This window comes from Candoia aspera, chromosome 2 (genome assembly GCF_035149785.1).
Source record: "Candoia aspera isolate rCanAsp1 chromosome 2, rCanAsp1.hap2, whole genome shotgun sequence".
NCBI lineage: Eukaryota > Metazoa > Chordata > Lepidosauria > Squamata > Boidae > Candoia > Candoia aspera.
Window position 1 is genome coordinate 219,764,724 of NC_086154.1, and position 12,583 is coordinate 219,777,306.

A 12,583-nucleotide genomic window follows, 5' to 3' on the forward strand; every position below is an offset into this window, starting at 1 on the left:
TGTACCAGGCATTAGGACACTAACCTCTGTAAGATGGTATCATGCAGGTTTGGTAGGTTTAGTTTCAGCAAGAGTCTGCTGCATGTGCCACTGACTAAAAGAAATCCCTTCAAAATTTCAAAGTACAGAAATGCTCATTTTACCAGAATTATATTTTCCCCCATATACTGTACATAAAACCTATTTGCACAAAACTGCCTCTCTCTCTCTCTCTCTCTCTCTCTCTCTCTCTCTATATATATATATATATATATATATATATATATATATATATTTCATTCATTCATTCATTCATTCATTCATTCATTCATTCATACAGAGTTAGCTGTTATTTGGCAAATATAAAATCTTGGAAGAAAAAAATAATAAGGAGGCCTTTGCACAACTTCGTGATGTGCGCCAGTTACACCCTTTCCTGGATCAGGAAGCCCTCTGAACAGTCACTCATGCCCTGGTCATCTCCCATATAGACTATCGCAATGTGCTCTACATGGGGCTACCCTTGAAGAGTATCCAGAAGCACCAGCTAGTCCAAAATGCAGCTGCGTGGGTTATCCTTGGTGCCCCTAGATCAGCACATATAACACCCCTATTGCGTGAGCTGAATTGGGTTCCAGTCTGCTTCTGGGTCCAATTCAAGGTGTTGGTTATCACTTTTAAAGCCCTACATGACATGGGGCCAGGCTACCTGAGGGACCGCCTCTCCCCCGTTATGTCAACCCCTCCCACCAGATCATGCAGAGAGGGCATATTGTGGAACCCATCTGTAAGGGAGTTCTGTTTGGCAAATAAATCTTACTGTGGAAATAATAACTGAAATATTTTTGACTGTATTTTTTTGATACTTCAACTTGGTTTTTTTAACAAATATACTCTGTAAAAATTAATATACAGTATATTATATTGATCTTTAGAGATTAATGATTATCCATGCTGAGCTTTTGGAAAAAGAGATTAACTTGAACAATTGTCTAGGAGTACAAAATAAATCCACATAGATGTCTTTCAAAATGAAACATGCAATCCAGCAAGTGAAGCTTGTTTGCAGCCTAAATGGCAATCATGTTGACAGACTTCTTGTATCTGACTTGAAAACATGAAGGTATAGTACGGAAAGTTGCATATAACAAAGCATTTATTTGAGGAACTCCTACATTTTAAAATGGGTCTACTTGTGAAAATGTATAGACCATTGATACAAAAGGTGCATGTTAGGAAGATTTTTTTGAAAGATTATTTAATGTTGAAGGTTAAATACATGCAACTTTTCAAAATGTGGTTTTAGACTAATGCATATTTCTTGATTTTTATCTATTTAGACTAAGGCAATAATCTTCATTTGTGTTAAAACATGTAACTCATAGTGATTTCATTTCTTTCTTTATATATTTATGCCTTGTGTTTTTACACCACTTTTAGTAAAGATAGCTTACCAAATTAAAAATGAATGCAATGTTAAATTCAAATCACAGAACAATGGCATAAAATTGTAGTTTATGAAGCAACACGCTATAAAGGTTTAGCAACAGTGCAATGGAGCACCTCAACTCTTTATAGCTGGATTTTTAAAATAAAACAATAAATTAGGGATAGCTGTGCTACAGCTTCCAAACTTTTTGCACTTTTAAATAGAAAGTTTCTATAATTATATGATGTTAGAAAAATCTATAACATCATACAGAATAAGCTATATTTACAAGTGCAAGTTCAAGAAGGTAGTAAAAATGTTAGAGTTATGTTCTGGAGTCCATGAACTTTGAAATAGCAGCATATGCATTTATTCTGTTATACTCATTTATCAGAGAACAACTGTCTGAATATTTCAGGGGACAACCTTCCAGACCTGCAAGTCTGCTCACTGAGTATGGGCCATTGGCCACCATCTGTCTAATGCACAGTTATCTACACTTCAATCCTTTTGAAAGCAATAAGATTCAAAGAACACCAAACCTTGACCTGAATTATCATCATTATGTGAACCAGGGTTGCAGAACAATAGTGAACATGTCTCAGCCGGTGAACTTCATGCGTATCTGCTAGTTGAGGGAAATATTAAAATATGTAGAGTAAAACAAGAAGCTATTAATCTTACCTGTGGATAGTCGTGTCACTTTGAAAGGGGAAACTTGTTAACTTAGGAAAAAACAACAATATTTTACAGCATTTATGCTAAAGTATGATTCAAAGGCTATATTCCCCCCCCCAAAAAAAAACCCCTTCTGTTTTGGATTCATGATCTTTTTGTTAATTTGTTTCCCTTGGCATCATCTTTTGATAGCTGAAAATGCAAATTATATGCAAGCAATAGTCACAAAAATCAAGGAACACAGTGAAAAAAATGGGACTAAGATTGAATATAAAGAAGACCCACTAATAACAACAGGTATGGTAACCAGCCTTAGATCATGGAACAAAGCAATACAGAGTTCTCAGTCATGGCACAAATGACCAGACTCAGATTATCCTACTGTATGCACATTATGCAAAGGCCTAGCTCGCAGAGGAAGACTATAATGCTGGGTAAAATGGAAAGAAAGAGGAGAGAGTGATCAGCAGCAAGAAGGATAGATTTCATTACAGTGACAATAGGTATATTCTTGTTGTTGTTTATTCATTTAGTCGCTTCCGACTCTTCGTGACTTCATGGACCAGCCCACACCAGAGCTTCCTGTCGGTTGTCAACACCCCCAGCTCCCCCAGGGACGAGTCCGTCACCTCTAGAATATCATCCATCCACCTTGCCCTTGGTCGGCCCCTCTTCCTTTTGCCTCCCACTCTCTCTACCATCAGCATCTTCTCCAAGGTGTCTTGTCTTCTCATTATGTGGCCAAGTATTTCAGTTTTGCCTTTAATATTGTTCCCTCAAGTGAGCAGTCTGGCTTTATTTCCTGAAGGATGGACTGGTTGGATCTTCTTGCAGTCCAAGGCACTCTCAGAATTTTCCTCCAACACCACAGTTCAAAAGAATCGATCTTCCTTCTCTCAGCCTTCCTTATGGTCCAGCTCTCGCAGCCATAAGTTATTATGGGGAACACCATTGCTTTAACTATGTGGACCTTTGTTGTCAGTGTGATGTCTCTGCTCTTAACTATTTTATCGAGATTTGTCATTGCTCTTCTCTCAAGGATTAAGCGTCTTCTGATTTCCTGACTGCAGTCAGCATCCACAGTAATCTTCGCACCTAGAAATACAAAGTCTTTCACTGCTTCTACATTTTCTCCCTCTATTTGCCAGTTATCAATCAAGCTTTTCGCCATAATCTTGGTTTTTTTGAGATTTAGCTGCAAGCCAGCTTTTGCACTTTCTTCTTTCACCTTCATCATAAGGCTCCTCAGTTCCTCTTCGCTTTCAGCCATCAAAGTGGTATCATCTGCATATCTGAGATTGTTAATGTTTCTTCCAGCGATTTTACTCCAGCCTTGGATTCCTCAAGCCCAGCATGTCACATGATGTGTTCTGCGTACAAGTTGAATAGGTAGCGTGAGAGTATACAGCCCTGCCGTACCCCTTTCCCAATCTTAAACCAGTCCGTTGTTCCGTGGTCTGTTCTTACTGTTGCTACTTGGTCGTTATACAGATTCTTCAGGAGGCAGACAAGATGACTGGGTATCCCCATACCACTAAGAACTTGCCACAATTTGTTATGGTCCACACAGTCAAAGGCTTTAGAATAGTCAATAAAACAGAAATAGATGTTTTTTCTGAAACTCCCTGGCTTTTTCCATTATCCAGCGGATATTGGCAATTTGGTCCCTAGTTCCTCTGCCTTTTCTAAAGCCAGCTTGTACATCTGGCAATTCTCGCTCCATGAAAAGCTGAAGTCTACCTTGCAGGATCTTGAGCATTACCTTACTGGCATGTGAAATGAGTGCCACTGTTCGATAGTTTGAACATCCTTTAGTGTTTCCCTTTTTTGGGATGGGGATGTAAGTTGATTTTTTCCAATCTGATGGACATTCTTGTGTTTTCCAAATTTGCTGACATATAGCATGCATTACCTTGACAGCCTCTTCTTGCAAGATTTTGAACAGTTCAGCTGGGATGCCATCATCTCCTGCTGCCTTGTTATTAGCAATGCTTCTTAAGGCCCATTCAACCTCACTCTTCAGGATGTCTGGCTCTAGCTCACTGACCACACCGTCAAAGCTATCCCCGATATTGTTATTCTTTCTATACAGGTCTTCTGTATATTCTTGCCACCTTTTCTTGATCTCTTCTTCTTCTGTTAGGTCCTTGCCATTTTTGTTTTTGATCATATCCATTTTTGCCTGGAATTTACCTCTGATGTTTCTAATTTTCTGGAGAGGTCTCTTGTCCTTCCTATTCTATTCTCTTCTTCCACTTCTGCACATTGCTTGTTTAAAAATAATTCCTTATCTCTTCTGGCTAACCTCTGGAATTTTGCATTTAATTGGGCATATCTCCCCCTATCACTGTTGCCTTTTGCTTTCCTTCTTTCTTGGGCTACTTCTAGTGTCTCAGCAGACAGCCATTTTGCCTTCTTGGTTTTCTCTTTCTTTGGGATGTATTTTGTTGCCGCCTCCTGAACAATGTTGCGAACTTCTGTCCATAGTTCTTCCGGGACCCTATCTACTAAGTCCAGTCCCTTAAATCGATTCTTCACCTCCACTACATATTCCTTAGGAATATTAGTGAGCTCATATCTAGCTGATCTGTGGGTCTTCCCTAATCTCTTTAGTCTGATCCTAAATTGTGCAAGAAGAAGTTCGTGATCGGAACTACAGTCAGCTCCAGGTCTTGTTTTTTCCGACTGTATAGATGTCCACCACCTTTGGCTGCAAAGGATGTAGTCAATCTGATTTTGGTGTTGTCCATCTGGTGAAGTCCATGTATAAAGCCGTCTCTTAGGTTGTTGGAAGAGAGTGTTTGTTATGCAGAGTGAATTGTCTTGACAAAATTCTATCAACCTATGTCCTGCTTCATTTTGTTCTCCCAGGCCATGCTTACCTGTAATTCCAGGTGTCCTTTGACACCTTAGCATTCCAGTCTCCCATGATGAAAATAACATCTCTTTTAGGCGTGTTGTCCAGTAGGTGCTGCAGATCCTTGTAGAACTGCTCTACTTCAACTTCTTCAGCATTTGTGGTTGGGGCATATATTTGGATCACTGTGATATTAGATGGCTTGCCCTGAATTCGAATTGAGATCATTCTGTCGTTTTTTGGGTTGTATCCAAGCACTGCTTTAGCCACTTTACTATTAATTATGAAGGCTACTCCATTTCTTCTGTGGTCCTCTTGTCCACAGTAGTAGATCTGGTGGTCATTTGATGTGAAGTGGCCCATTCCAGTCCATTTCAGTTCACTGACACCCAAAATGTCTATCTTTAATCTTGACATCTCACCAATAACCATATCCAATTTGCCCTGGCTCATAGATCTTACATTCCAGGTTCCGATGGTGTGTTGATCCTTAGAACATCGGATTGGCCGTTCACCACCAGCACCATCGGCCGCTAGCCGTCCTTTCGGCTTTGAGCTAGCTGCGTCATCACGTCTGGGGCTAGTTGAGCTCATCCTCTGTTCCTCCCCAGTAGCATTTTGACCATCTTCCGACCTGGGGGTCTCATCTTCCGATGGTATACCGACATATCTCTGGTTGTACTGATCCATTTAGTTTTCATGGCAAGAATACTGGGGTGGGTTGCCATTACCTTCCCCAGGGATCGCATTTAGTCTAACCTCTCTGTCATGACCTTCCCGTCTTGGTTGGCCCTTCACAGTTTAGCTCATGGCATCACTGAGGTGCTCAAGCTCCAGCACCACGACAAGGTAACGATCCTTTGCTGAAGAGGTATATTCTTAGAAGACCTGAAGCACCAAGTTGGGGATAGATCATCCTGAAGAAAATCTATCTCTTTGTAGCTAAGAGTTGACACCAACTTTATGGCATATAATCAATCAAATATCATCCTGGTTCTGCCTATCATTAGCAGCCCTACCCCTGTTCCACCAATCACTGCTAACTGATAAGTCAGAAAATATTATGGATCTTTTTCAATGGTCTATTTGAATCACCTTGGGCTGAAGTTTGGTGAATAGTGTGAACAGTTGGGATGTTGATGAAGATTCTCAGTCGTCCAGGTGGAATTCTCTGTAGATTGAGTCATGGCAACTGGATTTCTTTCTTTTTGGCTGAAATATTTCGCTGCTTGTCCAGACCAAAGAAGCTGCTTGGACAAGCAGCTAAACATTTCAACCAAAAAGAAAGAAATCCAGTTGCCATGATTCAACCTACAGAGAACAGTAGGGATGTAGGGATATTAATTTTGTAGAGAGGGAAGGGGAAAAAAAGTAATCAAAATTCAGGAGCAGATTGCTTAATACCAATAGACGTTATTTTTCTATTTTTACTATGGACATAGGCTGCTAAATAAAGACAACCTTGTTTAGTTATTCCATGTTTGGATTCCTATCAATAGACTATTTCTCATGCAGGAGAAATTACATTAACAACTCACAATCTATGTACAAATAATTGAAATCATCTATCACAAAACACCTCCTGGTATTGGCACTCAAATAATATTTGCTCCAGGTTTCTAGTTTGACATTATATGTTCTTTATATTCCTACTCCTTCTATTTACTGAATCCAGAAATGGCATCCCTCTCCATTCTACCAAGTTTCCATTACACTGACCAAATCTCTACCATTTCCATGAAGCTACAAAGCTTCTAGTGTTTACAAACACATATACAGGGTATCCTTGTCTAGAAATCATTGATATGTACTTTTTTTCCCCTTATTGCCCTTTGTCCTGTTTGACTAGCTATATCTTTCCATTTGTTTTCAGATAGTTTATACAAAGATTATAGAGAGATACTTATCTAACTTTCTGGCTGGAACCAGAAGTAGCTAATTTCCCTTCTAGCACAATCCAGATTCTAGAACTATGAATTGGGGGAAAAAAATGTTTTCCTATTACCTAGTGTAAGGGGGAAAAAAAAACATAAATACTTATTATATTATGTACTCCTTTTTAGTTTGTTTGTGTGTTTGTTTTTTTATAAAAACAGCATGCAATTTATAGGAAAGTTAGAGCATTATGAAGCATGCCGAATTTCACTGTGTTCAGTACAGAGATTTTCAGATTACATTATGCAAAATTTACTATTAAAGTGTCCTTTGTTGCTTTTCACAAGAACAAGATGAGGCAAAGGAAAGTTAAATCTTTATGAAGGAAAGAAGCACATCTATTTTCATGCAGGTCAGTTGCAAATATGTACCAGTTACAGACCTTTCAACAAGGCAACAAGCTCAGACCACTTTTTCAACATTCCCAGAGCTCTCCATAATCCTACAGACATACACGCATCCCTAACAATAAGCCAAAACAGGACCAAAGGGTAGAAACATTGTTTATATGGTGGAAGGCAAGAAGACCCATTCATTTGGTATTTATAGTTTGTAATGTTTATTAATTAACCTACCATGGGACAGCTTTGTATCTTGAAAGTCAGTATGTGTCTATACATGTGTGAGGATGGATGGATGGATATAGACACTTGACCTGCTATCAGATCACAGAATACAATATTGTTTAGCACCGTTTTGAATTCTAAAAGCAAAATCATTTTTTCCTTGCATCATTCAAACAACACCTGCATCTGTCAGGCCATCAGCTTACCTATAATGCTGTTATGAATCATTAGTGACTTATGATTTCAAAGCCCACTTCAGCAGGACTAATGAAGTTGTGCTCTTATGTATTTTTCTATCTCGAATAAAATATACCTTCTCTACTGTTCAGAGAGGTTTTGAAATAGAAAAGTCAGAACAGGAACTAAGCCCAGAAGAAAATCAATCTTTATAGCACTGATAATTCTGGAGGGTTTATGCACCATTTCAGTGTGCATAAGCTTTAATCAAGATGATACAAGTCTTTTCATGCTTAAGTGACATGGTGTGTGACCTGACTGCACACTGATGAACTGGCACCACTAAAGCTCTCTTACAGCCTGCTTTTATTCCTGGCAACGATTTCTCAAACTTACTCTGATCTTTCAAATGCTGACAATTCAATAGAAAGATTCTGTCCAAACAAGGAAACTCTGGTAATATTGATGCTTTAGAATGTATGGCTTCCTTTATTACAATGGCAATGAACGTTCCTGACAAACTATTTATTTCAAGGAAGGTTTTCATGAAAGCAAATAATGTTTGATGGCAAAGCCCAAAGTAACTTCCTCAGATTCAATGAAAAAACATTTGATGACAAACATTAATTACATGCATAAAGAGAGCTGAGATGCTAACAGCTAATTAGCCTCAAAGGGAAATTAAATTTAATTTCCTAAGTGGCAGATCCGATCTAGCAATATTTTCCTTAAACAAAATAAATTCTGATTTATCACAGTTGATATTTTGAAATTTTAAAGTAACCCATCAGGCATACAGAATGTTATTTAAAACAAAAACAAAAAAAACTGAAGTTGTCAAAGTTGTGCATTAGCAAATTTTATTTATTGTTAAACGATGTGTGTGGTGTGTGTGTGTGTATTCAGGGCTCCCAGAAGAGAGCTGCAAAAAGAACAATGCTTGGGTTAACAAATCTTATGAACAATGAAAACTACTAAACATTAGTGATTTCACTTGCCTGATTTGTTTATTCTCACTGAATGAGAGTCTCCTCATTAAACACTTTTTGGGAGTAGAAAACATGTCTGAAAGTAATATATTCTAAATAATGGGACAACATGAAATTGTACAATGGAAGAGGATGGGATTAATGGAAAACAATGGGATGGAAGAAGATGGGATTGGTCAAAGGAACTTCACAAAGAACCATTTAAAATTATGTGGGTAAATAGATTATCCTTAAAAAATTCTTATGGATCTTATAAAACGTAAGTGAAGGAGGAGAAATAACATGACAATACTTTCATTTTGACTAGTTCTGATGGCAATCTAGACTTGTGAAATTAGCACATTCCTTTAAAGCTTTAAATTATGGACACATTATGATTCTGTTCCCAGTTGAAATCCTATTTGTTTTTCATATATATATTTTTGCCATCCCTACCTTTTTTTTTCTCCTTGAACATGAGATTTTTTAAAAAAGTAATCCACACATAGCTACTGTATAAATCAATAGAATTCCCCTAATAAATCTTCATGAAAAAGTAAGCAGAGATAAAACCAATAGCCCATTTTCATTACGTATATCATTATCTGAGGAAAAGAATGGTGAAATGAACATATGAAAATAATATGGCAGATTTTCAAAGAACAAGCCACAATATTTTAAATAAATATTTTTAAAAATATTTATTTGCCTCCCAAACACAGTGGTATTCTTGAGATATGATTTCTTTATTGTTATTCTCGGTACATAATGTCATCAAAAACAATAAATTTTAAGAGAAAATGTATGTAGCTTTACTTCTAGAACACCTGGACAAAGGAGTTATTTTCCATTAGGGTTCAAACCCATATTCATGTTTTGTATTTCAAATCTCTAATTTGCAGAAGGAACAGAAGAAACACATATCATATGCTTTTTTAAAAAAATACAAAAATGCATTGTAAAATTTAAAAAATATATAGCTGAAAAATAATTGAATCAGTTTGAGATAGAGTTAGGGTTCGGGCTGTGAAATTGAGAATGTCCCTATTAAAAGGCAAATTAAACAAATGTCTACCCTTTTCCTAGATTCTGTCCCCAGTACATGAAAGACATGAAAAGGCTTAGCCTAAAATCATGGAAAACCAATTCTGGTATTTATAAACATTACAGCAATAGTTGGTTTAATAAAAAAGTAAAGTCTTCTTTGTGTCAAGCTTGATATCTTGTACAATCAGACAGAGTGGGTGCACTCCAGGTCCCTTCAATTAAATGTTGCCTTCTTAAGGGGCTGAGGAAGTATGCTTTCTGTGTCATGGCCCCTGCCCACTGGAACAGCATCTCCCCCAGACATATGGATAGTGCCCACTCTTCAGGGGTTCTACAAAGCCCTTAAAACTTGGTTTTATTCCCAGGCCTGGGGTTCATGTGTTTCTTGGTGATAGGGGCCTTTGTGAGGCCCCTATCATACTTGTCCCATTTATTGTTCTAGTTGTTTTTGTCCAGGTTGCCTGTTTATGTAGGTCTTAAATGTTTTAAGTGTTTTAATTGTTTTTGGGATTTTGTAAGCTACCTAGAGTCTTCTGGAGTGGGCAGCTATAACAAATCTAACAAATAATTAAATTAAATTAATTAATGTGCAAATTTATCTTACCGTAATGAATCTATCTCTTGTTGTTACCAGTGAAACTTTATATTGAAGCACTTATTACAATATATACCATGAATTAAGCCATTTCTTCCATGCAATCAACATTGGGTTGTTCATTTTGCTGCTGTGGTAGTATTATCAATAAGTACAATCTGGTTGTCAACTTTACAGATTGCACAATCCAGTTACATTTCAGTGGGATTTTCCAGATGTAGTTTTCCATTCTCTTTTGGCTTTGGAGACATTCCATTCAATACATGGTTATCAATTTTGGAAGTAAGAAGCTAGAATATTATGAATCTCTTATCACTTTTTTGTTTTGGAACTAAACTTGTGATAATTGTATCCACTTTTTCTGATGTCAGATTATGGTATCTAGACATCTGGAAGATTACTAGCAAGTTTAGTTTATCTAGACTTCTTTTTTCTAAGTAAGAGAAGTTGAAATGTTTTGAAGAAAGTACAGTTTAAATGGAATTGGAGTTAGAGAAATGACTAACTCAAATACTTTTTTTTAATATAAATTACACCAAAGAAGATTGAAAACAAGGTGCTAATTCATCTTTCTGGACAAAGCTTAGCAAACAGTATCCAGTGTAATAAAAAAAATATGTGCATTTCCAAAATAGGTAAGTGTTAATCAACAAAGGCTGGACAGCAAGGCTTATTTGACATGCTCAGTAAGTGTTTGTGGCAATAACAAGAACAATACAGCTAAATTGCAATTTACTGATTTCAGGTTAAAAATAGTTTGTTCCTTTGTGCATGTCCCACTTTTAATTTATATAATATTCCCAGTTTGACTATACATGGATATTTAGTCCACTCAACTGTCAGGTTAAGTTCTAACAATATACCTCTTCTTGGTCCCCACTTGAAGTGATTACTGAGCACCAGTGTATTTGCTTAAAATTCCTACAGCAGACAATGCTTCAGGGTAGAAGCTTACTGTGGGATCTGATGGGCCCGGTTTCTGCATGCTTCAATATATGAGATATTTACTGCCCTTACAGAGCAAAAGCCACAAGAGAAAGTTCATTAGAGAACAGAGCAAACTTAAATTTAAATATAATCACACACCAATATACTGTATGCATAATCTTTCATACTTTAGGGTGGGTGGTAGAAAAGATTGAGGAAGATGTTACTTTCTCTTTGTGGTCATCTCTTTTTGTTTGTTTTGGTTTGGTCATGGGCATATATGTGCTCAAGGGAGTCTCCTGAAAGAATATGCATGCAGAGATAACTGCAAAATATCTCCAGGGATTTATAACCAGGGATCTCCCCAAAGTGTTTTTTTCCATTTTTCCCCTTTTCACCTCTTGGCTTGAGCCAGGCTGACACCTCCAGGGCGTCTGCCTGAATTTGCCATCTGTGTTTCATGCTTCCGTTAGGGCTTTGCCATTAACAATTTGTTATCAAAAACCTGCACAGGAGTTAGGAGTAATTAGCAAAGATAGCTGAATTCCAGCCTTCCTTTTCCTGAAAAGCTAGCAAGCAGGACTGGCTGGCTGATACACCAACATGGCTGATGAACTGTCTTTTTTAACATGATCTATCTGACACAGCTAGTAAAGTACATTCTACTCAGATTCAGTATGGGGTATTTTGAGTATTTTGTTATCAGTGGATCCGTCATAACATAAGGCACAAATGAAAAAAAATAATAATGAAAAACAATTAATGTTTTATGAAGAGGGAAGTGGAATTGAGATTACTTTATTCAGTGCACAATTTATGTGGGTTATATTTGAAAAATCACATATAACAAACATATTTGAAAAATCAGGGGGGAAAAAAATCCATTCCTTTCTCTTTTCCGTATATCTAGGCCTCAAATCCCAGCATATTTCCCATTTGCAATACTCCAAGACACAGAACTCTCCTTCCCATTTTAAACTGCTGATTGTTTTAATAATACTGGTAACTTGAACAAATCTGTTCAAACATTCTGCCACTTTTCATTTTTCCATTCTTAAGGTCATTCCTTCTATGTGCACATCAGTCTACTATCCATTTTTTACAAACAATTTATATAAATATAATTTAAGCTGTACATTATTTTCAGTTACATGAATGTCTTATGTTTATTATTCCCTGGCAAACGCATTCCCTGTCTTTAAAAAAATGGAGAACCACTCTACAAAATTCAGTTTGGGAAATATAAATTAGGTAGGTTTGCCTAAAAAAATGAACTAGGAGTGGCAAGTAGGAAAAAAAATCAAGTAAGAGAAACCCGTTTCAATGGCTGGAAAGCTTCCAAGAATTACTGAGTCAGGCATAGGTGAAGGCAAACTATTTTCTTTTCAAAAATGAAAGTGAGAAAATAATTTAGCTTAGTCCAAA